We start from the raw sequence: 21,347 nt of genomic DNA on the forward strand, positions 1-21,347 counted from the left end.
TGACAGCACTGCATGAAGCTATTTTGTGTCTCTGAAAGTATCTATCCTTTAAGAAACAGATACTGGTCCCTGAGCATCTGCTGTAAAGGCATTGTCACATATTTTCTGAAAATCTGCCTCATATTCAGTTCCTTCAGCATGTCTTTGGTGTTACATATTACCTTTCATTCTTTAGGAGCAATGAAATGAACTATTTCCCTAAATTGTAACAGCCAACAGTTAGTGGAAAGAACAAGAACTCCAATCCAAATCTGTCCCAATTGCCAACCTGGGCAACTGTTCTTTATGACTTGGCACTGAACAATGCAAAAGCTATCTTAGATGTAATTTTTCAAAGGCTTGTTGTATAGAGCTGCTACTTAACAGGCCCTTGGATTCATGTTCTTTATCCATGATTGCAGTAGTTTTGTACTTAATCGGTAGGTCATACTACTAGGTCCAGTACACATGAAGGAGAATAATGCATTCTCTGCACTCAAGGACTTTAAGCCCCCAGCTGTGATAACACTGAAGAGATGCGTAACTTGGTCTTGATAAGAAGAAAACACTCGTTGCTCAATTCACTCTTACTGAATAAAACAATGTAATAAACAATGATATTGACTTCAAAATTGAATGTGTAGTTCTTTAATATATAGTGTACTTTTTAAGTAGGGACATTAAAAAGCACCTATTTCAGTGTAATGGACCTCTACATCCATGGAGTGGGGTGGGTTGTTCATTGCTTTTCTGTCTCTGTCATTCTGCTACTGAATAAAAATGAACTTGAGAGCTTTCTGCAGATAATCTCAAAATTATGACAAAAATATTACTTTATAGAATATGATCAAAAGTAAAATATGATTTTAGAAAATTAGATATTAGTAAAAGTCTGTGTAAATATAGGCATACAGAAAGTATTGTATTCTATTTAAAACAATGATTTTACTTCACTAGTGAGAACATTTTAGTCAAAAGAAATGAACTAACACTAGAGATTTACGATTTAGTTGATAATAGTTTGGGTTTTTTTTTTATCCTTTAACATGCAAGGAAAGATTTGGAAAACTAATGTTGAATTTGTGTATGTGCCCACAGCAGTGTAGCCTTAGCCTTGCTGTTGTTTCAAGGCTTTACTTACAACAGCAATGATCTTGACATAATATAAAATACATTTTTATTTTGATTTCAGTTATTTTTATTGACAGAGAAGGGCAGAAGCCACACACATGCATACATCCATGTTTGCTAACAATCTGTTTCCAAATGTTGCTAAATTTTAAAATTATACTTCAGAACAATAGGCAACTAATTTCCCTTAACTATTCCCCTTGCTAGCATCTCCACTAATTAAAATCATTGGAGCTGAGTCGAATTTTAATGAATTTTATGCTAAAATATGTTTTACAGTCTTGAAACTGTAGTGTAATCATACAAAAAATGTAATTCATGGGTCAGTATATTTAAAAGATAAGAGCAGTTTAAATTTATTTTAATTATGTTTCCATTGAACGTCATAATTTAACTTTCCTTCCACCTACTTCTCTCTTTGGAGTGGCATGGAAGCCTCAAGATAAATAATATTACCAAATAATATGACTATAAAATATGAGTCATAATGTTATTTCATTTTATTTTATTTATGTTTTTATTATGGAGGTGAATAAATTCAGTATGAAAGTGCCATAGTCTTTTTAATTTAAAAGTCCTGATATTTTTTTCAAACAGAAACTCAGCCAAACACTAAGGCTGACAGTCAACTTTGACCCCATCCTTATAATCTTGGCAACATAATTTGCATCCTATAGAAATAAAGATGACTTTCTCCTATGACAAGGCTATATTTGTCACTCGCTAATTAGCATGCAGATGGAAAGGAAACTGTCCATTTTACCCCCTAGTATACAAATCTTACACACTTGTATGCAGCACATATTACAGAGTGGAATGTGTGCACAAGTCATATGGCAGGAATCAGATCTTCAGTTTTGAAAGTTACAATGAAAACTCAGGTAATGACTATGAACTTCAAAGTACAGTGTGCTCAAGTAATTGGACAAGCTTCATTGAGAAAATATGAGGAAGAATTTATTACACTGCATTTGTATTTTAATTCCTAATTCTTAGAAATACAAATTTGTGTGAAATTTATCTAAGGTACTTAAATATTAACATGATTAACAAGAAATATGTGGAATGCCATATCTTTAGCTTAAGAGTCCATTTTTGAGAGTTTGTGAGAATACAGTGATTTGATGTTAATGAACTCAAAGGACATACAAATCCTCAGACTTCTTTGAACAACTGACATTGAACGTAACAGAGGTTCCAAACCTTATCTAAAACAATGTGTTCTCTTTATACTTCTTTAGCACAATGTAGATGACATAATCTCTCAATGATGAACACTATGAAATCTTCAATATTTATATCCTTAGATCGAGTGTTAAGGAAATGACTATCTCTCTTTTTCTATGCATATGTCTGTCTATGTCTATCTCTCTCTACATGTCTAGGTCTATGTCTATCTCTATGTCTATCAATAGATAGATACTTCAAGCTTTCTTATAAGCTATATGTTGCTTAGGGCAAGTGAAAGCAAACAAGAAGGTAGTGAATGACTACTCAGAAATTGCTTCATAATTCAGTTACTTCAGTGCCATCTGACTATCATAACCCAAACTTGATCAAGTTGATATAAAACCCTCAAGTCCAGGTTGTCGTTGAATAGTGGCTCACTTTCCTGAAGGCTTGTCAGCTAGCATTTCTCAAAAACCTCTACTTTTACTTTTTAAAATAAGTTATAATGGAACTTTAGGAAATTAAGAAAAATTAGATTGGGGAGAACAACTATTATTTCATCTTTAAGACATTTGTTTTATTTAAGTTCAGTTCAATGTCTACAATATAACACAATATGACACATTGTCTTCCATAAAACCTCACAATTCAGTCTAAGAGACTCCTGTTCCTTGTTTGTATTAAAATCCTCAGGCTCATTTTCAGTGGCCTTCCTCTTTAATCATCTCACAAAACATCCTGCTGCCAAACTGTGGAACCTTACATTCTAAAACACTACACAAAAAAAGCAGATTCTTATGCATATATACACATTCATATCTCCTCCTACACTTACCTTTTGTTCACAAATGACCAGTTCCTTTGGTATGTTTCCCAAAGGTATCCTTTTGGGGCTGCATAGATCTTAGTGCCTCCCTAGCAGTGACATTTTTCACTTTGAAGATATCAAGCAAGGAAAGGAAGCATCACATAATTTAAGAGTAAAAATAAATATACGCCCTGAGAACTGGTCATCCTTGAAGTAGAAAACTTAATGTGCATTCAAGACAAGAAATCTATCGCATAAGACAAGGACATAGGCTAGCAGCCAGGTTTTATTTCAACTTAAAATATTGTTTAAAAGATTACACCATACTGACCCAATTTCAGTAAAGTGTATCAATATTGGGATCGATTTTATTTTCTTTCAGTAAATAAGTGTATAATTATATTCATATATATATATATATATATATATATATATATATATATATGAGAGGCCAAGTCAAAAAATTTTCATGTAAATATGCAGCCAAATTATATAAACACCAAAAAATAAAAGGCTAGCTCCCTTCACCAATGACCTTCAAGATACCCAGAATGTCTTGACAGTAAAAGAATAAGAGATTCATTCAATAGGCCCTATGATTGGTCAATTTTTAATGGGCAGCTATGGAGTAGTGAAACAAATAGGTGTGAAATCCATCATATTTCAAAGTATATTAACTCTTGTTGCATTGTGAGGAGGATTCAATGAGACAAAAAAGGCATGCAAGTGTATTTCTTCTCACAGGAATTATGAGGTAACCTTTATTTGCAGAGAACCCTGTATTTACCTTTAATAGTCATCGACATGAGAATGAGGTACCATCCACAATTATTTATATAAAAAGTCAAAACTCTCAAACCAGGGGATGGGATGGCTTCAGTTGTCTGTTAGAAAGCAATAGCTTTTATAGATCTTGTAATTATTTTTAATTACAGATCTGTACCTATCTTCACGAAAGACTGAACAAACTGTGACAGAAATTTAAGGGAAATTACACATGGAACAAAATATGAGTTCATATTGCTGTTTCCTAAGCAGAATAGAAATTGCAAATGGCACTGAGTCTCTGAGTCAGAGTTGGACAGTTATAATGAATGATTGCTAGAGCAATAGGAAGGTATATACCTTAAAAAAAAAAAACAAAAGAATGGGAGCTACAGAGACATTTCAGTTAGAAAAGGGGTTGATCTCAAACATGACCTGGGGTCCCTTCAAGTACTTATGAATGAAATGGCACAAACTTTAATTCAAGTGAAAAGGTGGACCTCTGGGATTTCTGGAAGCCAGACCAGCCTACTTAACAAAGAGATGTTGTCTTAAAATTGGAAGCTGTATGGTTCCTAAGGAACCATTCAAAGGTAATATCTTGTTTCTACTTAAATACACATGCATCCGCTAATCTATGCACACACACACACACACACACACACACACACACATCAGAAGAACTACATATTATGAACATCTTTAAGTTAAATAAAAATTCAGCAATTAATTTATAAGGCAAATATATCACAAGTCTGTCACAACTTTTTTCACTTTGTTTTGGAAAATTGTTATAAAAATAAAATTTAAAAAGAGGAAACAACGCTTTGCTTGCTTGGAACCTTCCTCAGCAGTGATGTCATTGGCTTTAGCCATTCACCTAACTTCTTAAGGTTCCTTGTACTCATATGCATGCTGGATGATTTTCAGTAATAGCTTGTCTATAAAAATGTATTTGCATGTATTATTCTTGAACATAATGTTGAACAAACACCTCTATAAACATTTACAGATTTTTAGTGAAGACAAGAAGAGAGTACCTAATTTACTTCTGATTGTAAAGATCTCTGTACCTGTGTCCATTCATAGAAAAATACTACAAGTAGTTGTGTTTAAAATGGATGCAGGCTATAAAAATTGATGCAGAACTAATGAAGAACTGTATACTGTACTGTATACTGAAAGTTAGAACTGATTTTATCTAAGGCCACTATAGAATAAAAACGATATTGTTGTATAGAGTAACTTATATTTAAATGTGCTTAAGGGATAGTAAAATATATTACAAAGTACTTAATATAAAAACATGTATTATTAAATAATTTTAAATTCACTTAATATACTTATTGAAACTAGTATGAAAACAAATTTAAATTGCATCTTTTCAGACCTAAGATGAAATGCCCTACAGTGTGGAAAAGGAACTTGTAGAGCTCAGCTCCAGCAGAAAGACAGAGCGTCAAGTAAGAGATGAGGTTGTCATCCCATAGTCAAATATTCTGACCCATAATTGCTCCTGTTCGAAAGAACTGCAGGGACAAAAATGGAGAAGAGCCTGAGGAAAAGGAGGTCCACTGACAGGCCCAAAGTGGGATCCAGCTCAATGAGAGGCCACAAGGTCCGACACTATATCTGAGGCTATGGAGTGCTCACAAAAAGGGACCTATCATAACTGCACTCTGGAAGACCCAACAAGAAGCTGAAAGAGTCAGATACAGATATTTACACCTAACCAATGGACAGAAGCTGCTGACCCCCGTGTTTGAGTTAGGGAAAAACTGGAAGAACCTGAAGAAAAGGGCGACCCTGTAGGAGGACCAGCAGTCACAATTAATCTGGACCCCTAAGATCTCTCAGACACTGGACAACCAACCAGGCAGCATACACAAGCTGATATGCGGTCACTAACACATATAGAGCAGAGGACTGCATGGTCTGGGTTCAGTCAGAGAAGATACACCTAACTCTCAAGAGACTAGTAGACCAAGGGAGTGGAGAGGTCTGGTGGGGTAGGGGATAGAGGTGGGGATATCCTCATGGAGTCAAAGGAGTGGGAGGAGGTATGAAATGTAGAGCAGTTAGAGGATGGACCAGGAGGGGGATAATATCTGGAGTGTAAAAAAAAGAAATTAAATAAAATTATTAAAAAATATGTAAAGAAAAATAAATATTCCCTGGCATGTCTGTTATGGAGGTCTATCAACCAGCTTTTGTTTTATTGCCCTGAGTGTTACAGAACCTTGATATTATGATAAAAGCTTGCAAGTACTGGAAGAGGTGAGTCAGGCTTTAAGCAGAAGCATAAGTAGTGGGCTAGATTATTGCTGGTATGACAGCTTTAATTATATTAATTGCTAGCACCACTGCTTCTGCAATTGCTTTGACACAAGAAGTTAAGATAGCTACTTTTGTTAATCACTTAGCAAAAAAATGTTACTAATGTGTTGAATATACAAGAGAATTTAGATATACCTTTGGACCAATGAATTGATGCTCTTCATTCTATTCAAATTATTGAAAGGAGGTTCAAAGTTTAAGAGGAAGGAACCATCTTGAGTGTCATCCCAAGTATCATTGGATTCATGTTAGTTCTAAAATTTACAGTGGTAGTCATTATAAGTAGGAAAAAGTTTAAAGATACTTGCAGTGTATTTGGCATAGTTTTAACATGTCTTTGGATGTTTTAACTTTGCATAGTGAGCTTATGAATTTAAAGAATGCTGCTCTGCTAAGCTTTGATGCAGTAGATACTGTTGATAAAATTATCCTTGGCCTGAGGTCAGTATTTCTATTTTGGTCAAGCTTCAAGAATGGCATATATAGCTTGATGGTGCTAGCCCTTTTTGTCTAGGGAATTCTTTTATTTCTGTCCATCGTGTTAAAGCTTGTTTTTTAACAACATCGACATGTTGGCAGCCAAAGTATATGGCTTGAACCTGAAAATGGACCCTCAGACAGAGTTATTAAATTAACATGCTGGCAAACCAAGACAGGTAGGATTCAGCACAGAGCCTTACCAACTTAAGACTGAAATGCATTGTTTTTGATAATGCATATTCTATGATGGGTAAGGAAGGCAGTCTTGTCTGAACAACCTAAGACATTTTATGAAATATAAAAGTGGGAGAGGTGGAGAGCTGTGGGGGCTGCTTGCCAAGAATCTGACAGTGGCCAAGGACAAGGAAATTGGCTGCTTTGCGGAAATATGACATTGGCCAAGGACAAGGAAGTGGGTTTCAGGCAGGTATCTGACATTAGGCAAGAACAAAAAAGTAATTTCAGGCAGGAATCTAAATCTTAGGCTAGAACAAGAAAGTAGGCTTCAGAGATGAAAATGACTTTGGGCTAAGACAGGGAAGTAGGCTCAGATATTTTGGTCATTCTGATAAGTCTTAGAAACAGGGATTACAGGAATGTTCATGGAACTTTGTTTATTGCCTTGCTTGTTCTTTGACTATTTGTGTTTATTGTCTTGCTTATTCCTTAACTATTTGCAACTACTGTATTGCTAGTTCCTCAACTTAGAACTGACCTTATCACTTGCATGTAACTAAAATGATATAAAAGCAAAAAGAGGAAGAGGTTTTTGGAGGGTGGGGGAATGGGGAAGAGGGATGACATCTGAAATGTAAATAAATAAAATACTGAATAAAAACAAAACACAAAACCAAAAAAAGCCAAAAAAGAAATATTCAAATAAAAAAGTTCAATAAAATCATAAAAAGTATTACACCTTAATCTCCAATTTCTACAGCATTACCTTAGCTTTATAAGCATCTCAAATTAAATATGTGAGAAATAAATTTAAGCATGGTTTACCCACCAATCAGACGAATTCCATTATGTGGCATGAGGGCATACCAAAATATGAACATATTTCTCAGTCCCTTCCTTTGGAATCAGAATCATCATATGTTGTATAAATGGAAGCCTTGTTGTTTATTGTCATACTTTCTAAATTGTTCTGCTAATGACACATAAAAGAAGCAAAAATATGTATCGCAAATGCTATGCTATAAAAATATCAGTTTATATGTAAGCCAAGGGAAATCTAAATAGAGAAGATAAGATGAAGCACAAAAACACACCGATTAACCAGAATATAGAGACTAAGGGGCAAGAGACATGAAACAGGAGAGGAAATATGGCCATAAAAAGATAATATAGAATATATAAATCCTGCTGCCTCAAACTCAACAAACTAACACTGAGGTGTAAAGATACATATAGCAGTTTATATAAAGCAGGAAATCATTGCAATAGTAGTCTTAGATACCTTTGAGGCTTCTGTCTCACTGGTTACGCTAGAATAGTGGTTCCAGTGTTCTTCCTAATGTCCTCACCCTTTAATGCCATTCATTGTGTTGTGGTGATGCCAGTCACAAAAGTATTTTCATTGTTACTTCATAACAGCACTTTTGATACTGTTAGGAGTCATAATGTGAATTTTAAAAGTTCAAGATATCTGAAATGCAACTCCTGTGAAAGGGTCATTTGACTACCAAAGCGGTCATGACCCTCAGATTGAGAATCACTGATCTAGATGAGTAAATATAAGCTTTGCACTCCTTAAAATTTAAATGATCATATAAAAAGTTGGAGTTAGGCTTTGTTGGGGGTCTTTTGAGGGATATTTACATTCTACAAGTCAAAAGCAATGACTCTAACTTTGCTTCTAGCTTAGAGTAGAGACTGAAACCATTATTTGTAGTGACCAGACCAACCCTTCTACACATACACACACACACACACACACACACACACACAAACCCAAACACCCCTATACTCACTAAGCTTTAAAATATTCCTAAAATTTTATTATGTAATTTAATCTTTGCTTTATAATTTTGAAGTTAATTTAGATTTATAAATTTCTATTCAGTAAATTATACATCATGTTGGAGGTTTTATTATTTTGTTTTTCATTGACTTAGGTATACATTTATTTGAGGATTTTTTTGTTCACATTAAAAATTGACAAAAATTGAGATAGCACTAGAAATTTATTAAATTATCTAAAACCCAGAACACTGAAAATAACACATTCCAGTGAATTAAAAAAAATCAAAACATAAATCCCCATTATTGCTAGGAGGAATATTAGATAGTGAAGGTTCTTACATTTAGAAATTTCTTTAAATATGAAACATATTGACTACATAATTCAAAAATCATACCTCTTCTTGCTATCCAAAGGAGCTGTAAACTCATATCCATACAACCTATTTGTATGATTCATGTTTTATTCATAAGTACAAACAGTGGAAGCAACTAATATGGTCTTCAACAAATAAATGTTTATATGATCTGAGGTACATCCATAACACAAAATATTCCTCAGTGGTTAAAAGCAATGAGTTAGCTGGTAAGACAGACAACATTTGAAATGTAAATAAATAAAATAATCATTAAAAAATAAAAGGTAAATGAGTTAAGAGTCCATGAAAATACCTTGTAAATACCTATTGATAAATGAAAGAAGCTAATCTGAATTGGATACATACAATATCACTTTAATTACGGTATTATATTATTCTGGAAACATACAACTATGGGAAAAATAATCAGCCATTAGTTGTAACTTAGGGAGAAGAGGGAGATGAATAGAGTACAGGGGATTTTCAGGGCAGTGAAATGTTTCTTTTTGACAACATAATGGTAGACACCTGTCTTCATACATTTGTCAAACTCACAGCACATTAAAAAAAATCAGGAGAGAAATCTAATGAAAAGTGTACACATTCTGTCCATCTACTGTAAGACTACAGAACTCTATAGTGTACTGGCAGGAAAGTGGTGGAATAAAACATCTGGGAACTTTGTACTTTCTCCCCAATTTTGATAGAAATCTAAAAATAAAGAATATTTAATTTTTTATTATTTCATTTGCAATTATGTGTCTAGGTATGGGTTTGTGTCTATGTTCGTGCAAATGGGAATTCTGTTTGCGAGGCAAGAAGAGCAAGAGCTTCAGATCCTGTGGAGCTAGGAATACAGACAGTTGTTCCCTGCTTACTGGCAACTCAAGTTTGGCTATTATAAAAAGCAATGGGTGCTCTTCAGTGCTGAGTCATTCACAGCCCATAAAACTCTTTTGATAAGATTAGAGAAATAGACCACATATGACCTAATTACGGTGGGGAGTAGCTGGCCAGATAATACAGAACAAAAATGAATTGCCAGATTCTTACATGAGGCTTTCTTATGTGACAGCCCATCATCTTGGATGATGGGTCCTTTCACTTACCATTGTATACGCTCAGTACCAGGCTGGACATATGCTGATTATCAATTTACAACTCCAATGGCATAGTAAACTTAGTTAATACAAGAGGATATTTTAAATGACCATTACTGAATTACTATGAAAAGAACTTGTTCTAAAAATTGTTTTTTATGAAGCAGTCTGTCAGTCAGTTGCCATTTGACAAAAATTCCATTTTATTGAAAACAGCTGAATAATGCTATGTCTCCCAAAGAGCCAGAAACTGATTAAGTCATTCACGTCTGTCCCTGTGAAGCCACATATCTGTTTTGGTGTCTACATGCACCACTTAACATCAGAGTGTTTCAAATCTTTCAATGCACTTGTTAACACTTTCATAGAGCTTCATAATTTAGAACGAGTTTTAAATATCTCATTTCATTTAATCTTCATAATGATTCATATTATCTACTAACTAAGACTCCTGTTAATAAAGTGGAAGCAATAACTAAGTCCAGAAATTCCAAATTATGAATTATGACCATTGTCCCAGAAAATCAACCCTCAGGGTGCCTGAGGCCACAAAGGCCTCACTCTCATATGTATGTATACATGTGCAGGGAGTTTAGAACAAGAAAAGAATTGTTACATGCCATAGAATTGTTACATTTTAGAAACTGTGCCCCTTGATCCTCATTGTTTTTAGTAAAAGGAATTATCTTTAAAAGATAATAAAGACATGGAAGTACCTGTCTCTAAATGTGGAGGCTTATTGTGTTCTTGACATCCTGCCTCACTGTGTAGGCACTGCGAGAACAAAGATGAAAAGCTTTCTTTTTTTTTTTTCTGTGCAACTTTCTAAAGGGCAGTAATTACCATGAAAAAGGAAGGGCTTCTTTGTGTCTGGCATTTTGCCACTATTAATTTGTCCCAGGACAATTTCCTGTCAATCACGTGCCTTATATTCTGTTTTAAACATGAAAAAACACACTGCACAGTTAGCAATTGCTGATATTCTTTTAAGAGTCCAGCAGAATGATGGCCCTGTATGGTATCAAATTTCCATGAGTTTCCAGTTATTTAAAAAATAAAGGGATATAGGTGGTTTGGAGAGGACAGTTCTTGTTCACAGGATAAATAGACTAAAGATGTTAGTATTTTACTACTTTATTCTAAGCCCTCAAGGGGTATGTTAGCTTTATTTTTTTTCCTATAGGCAAACACCTTCATGCCCAACCCCAAGGAATCTTTCACTTGGAAACAAAAATTATGTCATGTAACGGATACGTAGGTCAATGATATAGGAGGAAACCTTAAATTTAGTGTAGAAATTTCTATAAATTATCATTTACCTACAATAATATATGTATACGAATATGTACACACACACACACACACACACACACACACTCACTCATATCTTTAATTGGCCCAGAGCTGGCGATTTCTGCTAATCAATCTCCTATAAGAAGAATCAAGACAAAACTCAGAGATTTTCTATAACTGGTAAATATTTAATTATATTGAACATGGTTTTTATGTATGGACTTTGATGATTTTGAGAGAGCCATTAGAAGACTGGAAATACAGCTATAAATTCTATCAGATTATTGACCAATAGACTGAATAGCATATAAGCTATTCAGAGAGGTTCATAGTAATCTCTCAGTGAATAGCTTCCGGAAAAAGGAAAAAACTTTAGTGGGCATTTCCAAGCACTAAAACCTACAGCTACAATGCTACATAGAAAAGAATTTACTGCCAGTTCCAATTCAGAAAGTAGTAAATCAAACAAAAATCTGTATGAAGTATGTTTTATGTCATATCCCTGTTAATGTTTTAACTTGGGTATGCTTCAGTGCTCAGTGTTTCCTCCAATCACCAATAGTGATGACCTCAAGCAGGTACTGTGATCCTCTGCTGGTCTTAGTGATCAGGTTTACTGTAAATAAAGTGGGTGGTCATGATTTATTAAGCTTAAAGGAAGTGATGAGGTTTGCATTAGAAAAAAGAACACCCTCTGTATAGCTCAGTGGTTCTCAACCTGTGAGTCCCAACCACTCTGGGGTCAAATGACCCTTTCACAGAGGTCACATTTTAGATATGCTACATATCATTATAATTTACATTAAAATTTACATTACATTTAATGTTTACATTAAAATTCATAACAGTAGCAAAATTACAATTATAAAGTAGCAATGAAAGACTTGTATGGTTACCACAACATGAGAAATGGTAGTTAACGGTCACAGCAGTACAAAGGCTGAGAGCCACTGGCCTAGCTGCTTGAGGCAATTCTTGGTATTTCCAGCCTGCCCTCTAGATACCATACCTTACAGCTTCTTACACATCTAACTAGTCACCACAATAAGGAGATTGCAATTAAGCTCCTAATAGTTTGCTACTGATTACCTCTGTTTTAAGCTTGACATAAGTCCATTTAACAAGTTGCAACAATTCCTTAATGCTAAGCACAAGAACTGTGGGTAATTATATTCAAGAAATTGGTATATACTAAAAGTGAAATATTATAGAATGTTATTAAATCCATGATAGAGACTCAGGAATCCAATCAATAGGGGGAATTGTAGATGCACTTATAATTCCAGAACTCAGGATATATAGGCAGGATACTGGCCTGGTCTAAACAGTGAGACTGGCCAGGTCTAAATAGAGAGCCCAGCCAGAGATACATAGAGACACTATCTCCAACAATGACAACCCCAAAATCCAAATAACCTACCAAATAGGAAAGAAAAGAAAAATGAATACAGAAAAGAAATGGGCATGGATATAGAATTTTCATAGTAGAGTAAAATTACATAGTTCTTAATAAATGATATTAGGCTTCAAATGGAAATGAAGAAAAAATTATAAGAAATGATAGTATAAAAATATTCCCTCTTTAGAAGTCTTCTATTCAAGACATTAAAAATTGTGGTTAGGACTTCCAGTTTGGGACCGAGCCTAGAGCAGGTCGCAGGCAGCAGCTCCGTACCCAACCGCAGAAAACCAAGAAAAACAGGGACTCCCAGGAGCTTGAACTCACGCAGCATCCCAGGTAAAATTGAATCACCCGTGATGCCTGCTATTAGAAGTTCTAACCCAGATGAACCAGAAGCCAGGAGCCTCGCCCTTACCCTCACCCCCTACCTTTTCCCACCTGCACAAGGTCGCCTGAAGCTGGGCAACTGCAAGATCCTGCTTGGCAACTGCAGATAGACTCAAAGCAGTGTACCATATCATCTGAAGAATAGCAGGGAGACCATAACTCAAGCAGTGTACCATATCTTCTGAAGAATAGCAGGTTGCAGTCCTCCTCGCCCCCACGAATAACCAGGACCCGCCGGTCGGGTCAAGTGGCACCCAGACGTGGGGCTCGAGGCACGGACCCATCCGGACAGACCCTCATTGAGAGGATGTGCGCACGAAATCAAGATTGAGCAAGACAGAGATCATCGCCCGTGACCTGTCGTCCACGGAACCAGGTTGATGCTGCCATCAAGAAGGCAGTTGAAGTTCATTACCATCAGCTGAAAATTGCAGAGGATCCAGAAGTGACTCCGCAGGAGACTGACACAGCTGTCAGCTCCCCTGCCTCCCCCTACGGTCGACCCCTAGACTTCCACGCCCTCCAGAAGGGTTCCTGGTATGCCTGGCTTTGCCCTCATTTCTCTCGCTAGAGAGCTTGGCCTCTTGATCACCACAACAAAAATTGGCTTTTTCCTAAACCAAGGCCACCCTTGATATGGCCGCTAACATTGGGGAGCCTTCCTTTATGACAATATTACACCCCAAACTGACAAATGGTTGGTAACTTGAACATTTACAAGAGACTAGGATGGCTGTGAGTTAGCCCAATGACGGGATTATTGTAGGTCCACTTCCCAGGGGCCCACCCAATGCAGCCGAAAAGGAGTGCGTGGTGCTGGGAGTGGGTGCAGCCTACATGGCCTAAGACAGGGCTCTCACCCTCCTTTCACCCACATCAGAGTCCCTTGACGTTGCCCATCGTCGACAGCCTAAAGCCTTCGACCATCGATGTGACTCGTCTCACATCAGTGTTTTGGGGTTGTGAACTTGTCTAAGACCCCCCATAATTAGACATCCAAATTCAAAACTCACATAGTTGGGATTGAACATAAGACGCCTTCTCTAACTAAACAGAGAAGGGGGAGATGCCAGAAGCCAGGACCCTCGCCCTTACCCTTACCCCCTACCTTTCCCCACCTGCACAATGTCCTCTGAAGCTTGGCAACTGCAAGATCCTGCTTAGCAACTGCAGATAGACTCAAAGCAGAGTACCATGTCTTCTTAAGAATAGCAGGGAGACCATAACTCAAGCAGTGTACCATATCTTCTGAAGAACTGCAGGTAGATCATAATTCAAGGCAGTGTACCATATAGACCATGACATGTTTCAAGGCACAGGCCAAGAAGATTTTGTACTTTTCCACCACCTGGACCCTCTTACCCCCTCCCCTTGTAAAACATGCTATAAAAAAGCATTTCATGTTCAAAAAAAGAAATAAAAAAAAATTGTGGTTAACAGTTTTTGAAAACTATAAGATTATTAGAGTCTATATTGAACACAGATTTACTTCATATTTGTCCAGTTCCTTTAACTCTATGGTTATACAAATTTCCCTTTGTTTTTTAATTTCATCCATTTCTACAAGCAAAAGATCATCTTTTTCAGCTCAGCTGTCAAGAGATAGACTAGTGTTAGCTGATAAAACGAAGAAAATTTTATCAGTCAGCTATGAAGATGAGCACATTTATGTTTATTCCATTAAGAAGCTGTCATTAGCTCTTCAAGGCTTTGAGGTCAACTAGAGTGCACCACAGAGTGAGGGATACTAGTCCTGTAGAATATTAATTATGTGTAGAAGACTGGGGTGTAGAAACCATGGAATTATTTAAGAAATTCAACTTATGAACACATGGAGAAAGGAAATGCAGGGAAAAGGTTCCCAATAGAATGCAAAGCAGTCAGATCTTCTCAAAGGTCTAATATAGATAATATCTACTGTGTTGAAGATCAAGTATTTAGATAAAAAATTGGGAAAAATGAATAGAAAATTTAACAGACGCTAATATTTTGACCAAATTATTTGGCATATCCCAGAAGTAGTAGTGAACTTTAATAAGTTTCACTATTTTCAGAAATCATGATAGAACTATCTTTGGCATAATTTGAACATTGAAAAGATAATGAAATGACTTCTCATTATTCTATGAGCATCTGGCTGTTTCCTACAATCTGATGATTTCTTTCTTTTTTTCTTGTTTTGATGATCTTTCAGAATAAGCATTATGTCAAAGTACAAACAAAATCATTATAAATCTGTACGCGAGGCAGCAGATGTTTCAAGCCAGCACTATTTCTATAGTTTTGAATGATAATCAAACATGCAGTCTGAAAAAAAAAACTACCTTGTTTACTGAAGGTGATAATGTAAAATTTCAATCTCAAAAGTATAGCAGGATACTCTAATGAGATACAGGAGTCTGCAACTTAACTAATCTACCACATTTGCTCTTGGAGTCACATGGATGTTCGTGATGATACCCTGCATCTCCATTTATCAGAAAATGCAAGAAATAATTTCTTGAAAATATGGCAAATACATTTCATCAGTTATTGAAAAAAAGAAGTTATGCATAATTCTTTTTCTTAAAGTGGAGTTTAACAGCCTTGGAGATGGCCCCTTGAGTAAGAATAGTTACTGTCAAGTATATCAGTTTGATTTTAATCCACACATATGTTTGAACAAATCTGACTGCAGCAAATGGTTCACAGACTCCATGGATAACATGGAATGCATGTACCTCATACAAATAAACATATAAATGAAACAAAACAAAGCAATTTTTAGGCACAAGAATTCAATGCAATCCCCATTAAAATTCCAACACAATTCTTCAAAGATATGGAAAGAGAATTTCTCAATTTCATATGGAAAAACAAAAAAAAAATCAGGATAGCCAAAACAATTCTTAACAATAAAAGAACTTGTAGAGGAATCACCATTCCTAATCTCAAGCTATACTACAGACCAATAGTGATTAAAAACTGCATGATATTGGTACAGAGACAGACAGATTGATCAATGGAATAGAAATGAAGACCCATAAATAAAACCACAGACTTATGGACACTTGATCTTTGACAAAGAAGCCAAAAATAGACAATGGAAAAAAGAAAGCATCTTCAATAAGTGGTGCTGGTCTAACAAGCAGTTTGTATGTAGAAAGATGTAAGTAGATCTACATTTGTCACCTTGAGCAAAGCTCAAGTACAAGTGGATCAACCAGATACACTGAATCTAATAGAAGAGAAAGTGGGAAAGAGCTTGGAACTCATTGACATGGAAGGTGGGTAGTTTCCCTAAACCAAACTCCATTGGTTCAGGCTCTAAGATTAAGAATTGATAAATGGTACCTCATGAAACTAAAAAGCTTCTGTATGGAAAAGGACATATTCAATAGGACAAACTAGCAACCTACAGATTGGAAAAAAATCTTTATTAACCCTACATCCTATAGAGGACTAGTATCCAATATATATATATATATATATATATATATGTATCACTATTTCTATATTTATGTATATATAACCCCAACAAACAAACAAACCAATTTTAAAAAGGGAGATATAGAGCTAAACAGAGAATTGACAACAGAGGAATCTCGAATGACCAAAAAGCACTTAAATAAATGTTCAAAGTTCTTAGAGATCAGGAAAATGCAAATCAAAACAACCTTGAGATTCCACCTTATACCAATCAGAATGGTTAAGATCAAAAACTCAGGTGACAACACCTGTTGGTGAGGATGTGGAGAAAGAGGACCACTCCTCCATTGTTGGTGGGATTGCAAACTAGTAAAACCACTCTGGAAATCAATCTGGTGGTTCCTCAGAAAATTGGAAATAGATAGCTGAAGACCCAGCTATAACACTCTTGGGCATATACCCAAAAGATGGTCCACTATGCCACAGGGGCACATGTTCCACTATGATCATAGCAGCCTTATTTGTGATAGTCAGAAGCCAGAAACAACCAACTGTCCTAAAATGGATGAATGGATACAGAAAACATGGTTCATTTACACAATGAAATACTACTTGGCTATTAAGAACAAGGACACTATGAGTTTTGCAGGCAATGGATAGAACTAGAAAACATCATCCAAGTAAGGTAATTCAGAACCAAAAGAACATGCATGGTATGTATTTACTAATAAGTAGATATTAACCATAAAGTACAAAATATCTAGGATACAATCAACAGAACTCAAGAAGGTTAACAAGCTGAAGGGCCCAAGTGAGGATGTCTCAATTCAACTAGGGAAGAAGAAGAAAGCAATAATGGGGAGGGGCAGGGGGAAGGGGATCCCTGGGTGAGAGAGGGACACAGAGGGGAAAAGGGGAACATGATCAGGTATTAAGGAGGAAACTAGAGAGAAGCTCTGAGGGCCAGCAGAAAGATAGAAACAGGCAACTTCAGGAGGTAGGAGGTGGAGTGACCCTGTAGAATGTACCAGAGACCTAGGAGGTGAGAAACACTCAGGTCTCAAAGGGAGGGATCTTAGATGAAATGCCCAAGAGTGGTGAGAGGGAACTTTTAGTAGAGTCCATCTCCAGTAGAAAGATAGAGCATCAAGTGGATGGATGGCTTTGACATCCCACAGAAAAACTCTTACCCAGAATTGTTCCTGTCTAAAAGAACTACAAGAACAAAAGTGGAGAAGAGATTGAGGGAAAAAAAGGTTCAGTGACCAGCCGAAACAGTGATCCAACTCAAGGGGAGGCTCCAAGGCCTGACACTATTACTGGTGCTATGGTGTGCTTACAGACAGATGCCTAGCATGACTGTCCTCTGAGAGGCCCAACAAGCATCTGACTGAGACAGAAGCAGATACTTATATCCAACCAGTGGACAGAAGCTGGGGACCCCTGCGTTTGAATTAGAAAAAAGCTGAAAAAGGCTGAGGAGGAGGGTGACCCTGTAGGAAAATCAGCAGTCTCAATTAACCTGGAACCCTGAGATCTGTCAGACACTGGCCCACTAACCAGGAAGCATACCCTAGCTTATAGGAGTACCTCAACACATATACAGCAGAGGAATTTCTGGTCTGTCCTCAATGAGAGAAGAGGCACCTACCCTTGAGAGACTTGAGGCCCCAGGGAGTAGAGAGGTCTAGTGGTGTGGGGGTGGGGAGGGTGGGGACATCCTCTAGTACCTGGGGGTTAAGGGGGCGGAGGAATGGGATGAGGAACAGCTGGAGGACCAACCCGAAGGGGACTGTAAAAAAAAAAAGATTAAAAAATAAAAAATTTAAATAATAATTTTAAGAATTAACTTAAAAATAATACTTGTTTAAAAGTCTAGTTGGCATTTATGTGATCATTAATGATTACTTCCTACTCACAAAATACATTTGCATAACTTCTGGAATGAGAAGATTAAGTTGCTAGAACACAGCAGGAAATTCTGCTACAAAAGTAGTATATAGTATTAGACGGCCAACCCTAGAGGCACACTATCTCTGGCAACCTGCTGGCCAACTGGCCAGAGTACCAGGTAGATAATTTCCACTCTCTTTCCTGCCCTTCATTTCCAGTCCCATAGTCTCATCCCCTGCCCTTAGCAGTCCACTCCAGGGACCCTTCTCTCTTTTCCTCCATTTCCTGAGTATTCAGTGGATCCTCCTGACAGACTCAACTTTCCTTCCTCATGTTAAACTCCTAACTCTCTCGCTGTGGCCTCCTAACTCACTTCTTGTCAGCTCCCAGTCAGTACCTTGAATCAGTTTCTATGCAAGAACTCCGTGGCCCCATCTGTCTGGGACTCAGATGCACTAGCTACCAAGTAACTCACTATCACCACACTCTCCTAAGATCCAGGAATGGGTAGCATTAATCAAGGACAGGAAAATAAAATCCTAACCTGATATCTATCAAACAAACAAACAAACAAACAAAACAGTAAGAGTCCAGACAATATGCTTGCCAGCAATGTTACTGCACTAGGAGCTGAAATAGCATTATAGCTGAAACAAAAGACAGGACTTAAAAAAAATCACTATTAGGTTGATATTTAAAGTTTTTAAAGGGACTATGAATAAATATAGGAATAAAACCTAGAAAAACAACACAAATAGTAAAATCAGAACTATAATAAAGAGCACTATATACCTATCAATAGAAAAATGCACCAAGAGGATCCTGCAATTTAAAGTATCTAAGCACCAAATGAATGGCTGCTCTCTTAGAGAGTTTCTATTGCTGCAATGAAACATCATGACCCAAAGGAAGAGGGAAGGGTTTATTTGGCTTACATTTGCACTGCTGCTCATCATCAAAGGATGTCAGGACAGGAATTCAAGCAGGCTATGAACCTGGATGTAGGAACTGATGAAGAGGACCTGGAGCACTGTTAAGTTTACTTTCCAGGACTACCAGCACAGGGATGGCACCACCCACAAAAGTCTGGCCCCTCCCATATCAAATCTCTGATTAAGAAAATGCCATTCAGCTGGATCTTACAGACGGCTTTTCTCAATTGATGTTCCCTCTTTACAGATAACTCTAATTTGTGTCAAGTTGACATAAGACTAGGCACCACAGACACCTACGTTTATAAAAGAAATGCTGTGATATGCTAAAATCATATATAAAATCATATATTGACCCTCACACAATGATAGTGACTGATTTCAATAACCCATTCTCACCTATAGGTCATTCAGGTAAAAATTAAACAGAAAAATGCTGAACCTAACTGAAGTCATAAAGCAAATGAACCTAACAGATATTTCCAGACAATTCCACCCAAACATAAAAGTATATACTTCTTTCTCAGAATCTCATGGAACTTTCTCCAAATACAATATAAATCTGAATAGATAAAAAAAAATAAATAAAACTTCATCCTACTTGACCACCATGGATTAACGAGATATCAACATGGACAACAGAAAGCTCCCAGACATATATGAACTGAACAGCACAGTACTGAATAAAAAATGAGTCAAGACAGAAAATATAAAATTAAAAACCTTTTAGAATTGAACAAAAGGAAAACATAACATATGTATTACACAAACTATTTCTAAGAGGCAAGCTCATAGTACTAAGTGATAACATTAAAAAAATAAAATAAACGCCAGAATGAGTAGATGGCAAGAAATAAACTCAAGCTGAAATCAATAAAATAGAAACAAAAATACAAAAAAATAATCAATGAAAGAAAAAGTTGGTTCATTGAAGAAATCAGTAAGATTGGTAAACCTTTAATCAAATTACCTTAAAGACAAATAGAGAAAATGCAAATAAAAAAAATAGATGAAAAGGAGACACGACAAAGGACACTGAGAAAATCAGAGAATCGTAGGCCATACTTTGAAAATATGTACTCCTATCTTACAAAACACATGTTCTTTATTATACTTCTGATCAGTTTTTTTAAAGTCTATTTTGTCAGATAAAGTCTAAAAGACACAGGTAATTCTCTTGATACATATTACCTACTGAAATTAAATCAAGATTAGATACACAATTTTAACAGACATATAACTCCCCTTAAAATAGAAACTCTTTAAAAAGCACAATGCCAGTGGTTTTAGAACAGAATTACAACTTCAGTAAAAAAGAATCCATGCCAGCATTCTTCAAAATATTCCATAAATTGAAACAGAAAAAAAATCTTGCCCAATTCTTTTATGGGGTCATAGTTAACGCTGATACCTAAAGCTGCAAAGATCCAACAAAGAAAAAAAAATTCTACCAATTTCCCTGATGATCATAGATACAAAACATCTCAATAAAACATTCAGAACTTAAATCTAAGAACAAATCAAAGGTATCACCCATCATGATCAAGTAGGCTCCATCCCAGAAATGTAGGCATGGTTTACTTAACATATGAATATATTTTTCATATCAATATAGTTTATCTGCCATATAAAAAAACTGAAAGAATAAAATACATGATCATTTCATTTGATGCAGAAAATGCCTTTGACTACTTTACTACAGACGTCCTAGAAAGCCTAGGGATACAAGGGATGTACCTCAACAAAATAAAGTCCATATATAACAAGTCCAAAACCAACATTAACCTAAATTGAGATAAATAGCATTTCAAGTAAAATCAGAAAAAAATACAAGGTTGTACAATTTCTCCATAGGTATTCTACATAGTACTCGAAATCTTAGCTCCAGCAATAAGACAATTTAAAGATAAAGAGTTCCAAGAGATAAAAATTTGAAGGAAA

The 21,347-nt window shown here is 36.1% G+C and overlaps 1 protein-coding gene across 1 annotated transcript in view; it reads right to left on the bottom strand.

Moving 5' to 3' along the window:
- Positions 1-21,347, bottom strand: part of Nkain2 (sodium/potassium transporting ATPase interacting 2) — a 993,485-nt gene that overhangs the window by 592,253 nt on the left and 379,885 nt on the right. The gene's annotated exons all lie outside the window — the stretch shown is intronic.

This window comes from Grammomys surdaster, unplaced genomic scaffold (genome assembly GCF_004785775.1).
Source record: "Grammomys surdaster isolate TR1022 unplaced genomic scaffold, NIH_TR_1.0 168, whole genome shotgun sequence".
Lineage (NCBI taxonomy): Eukaryota > Metazoa > Chordata > Mammalia > Rodentia > Muridae > Grammomys > Grammomys surdaster.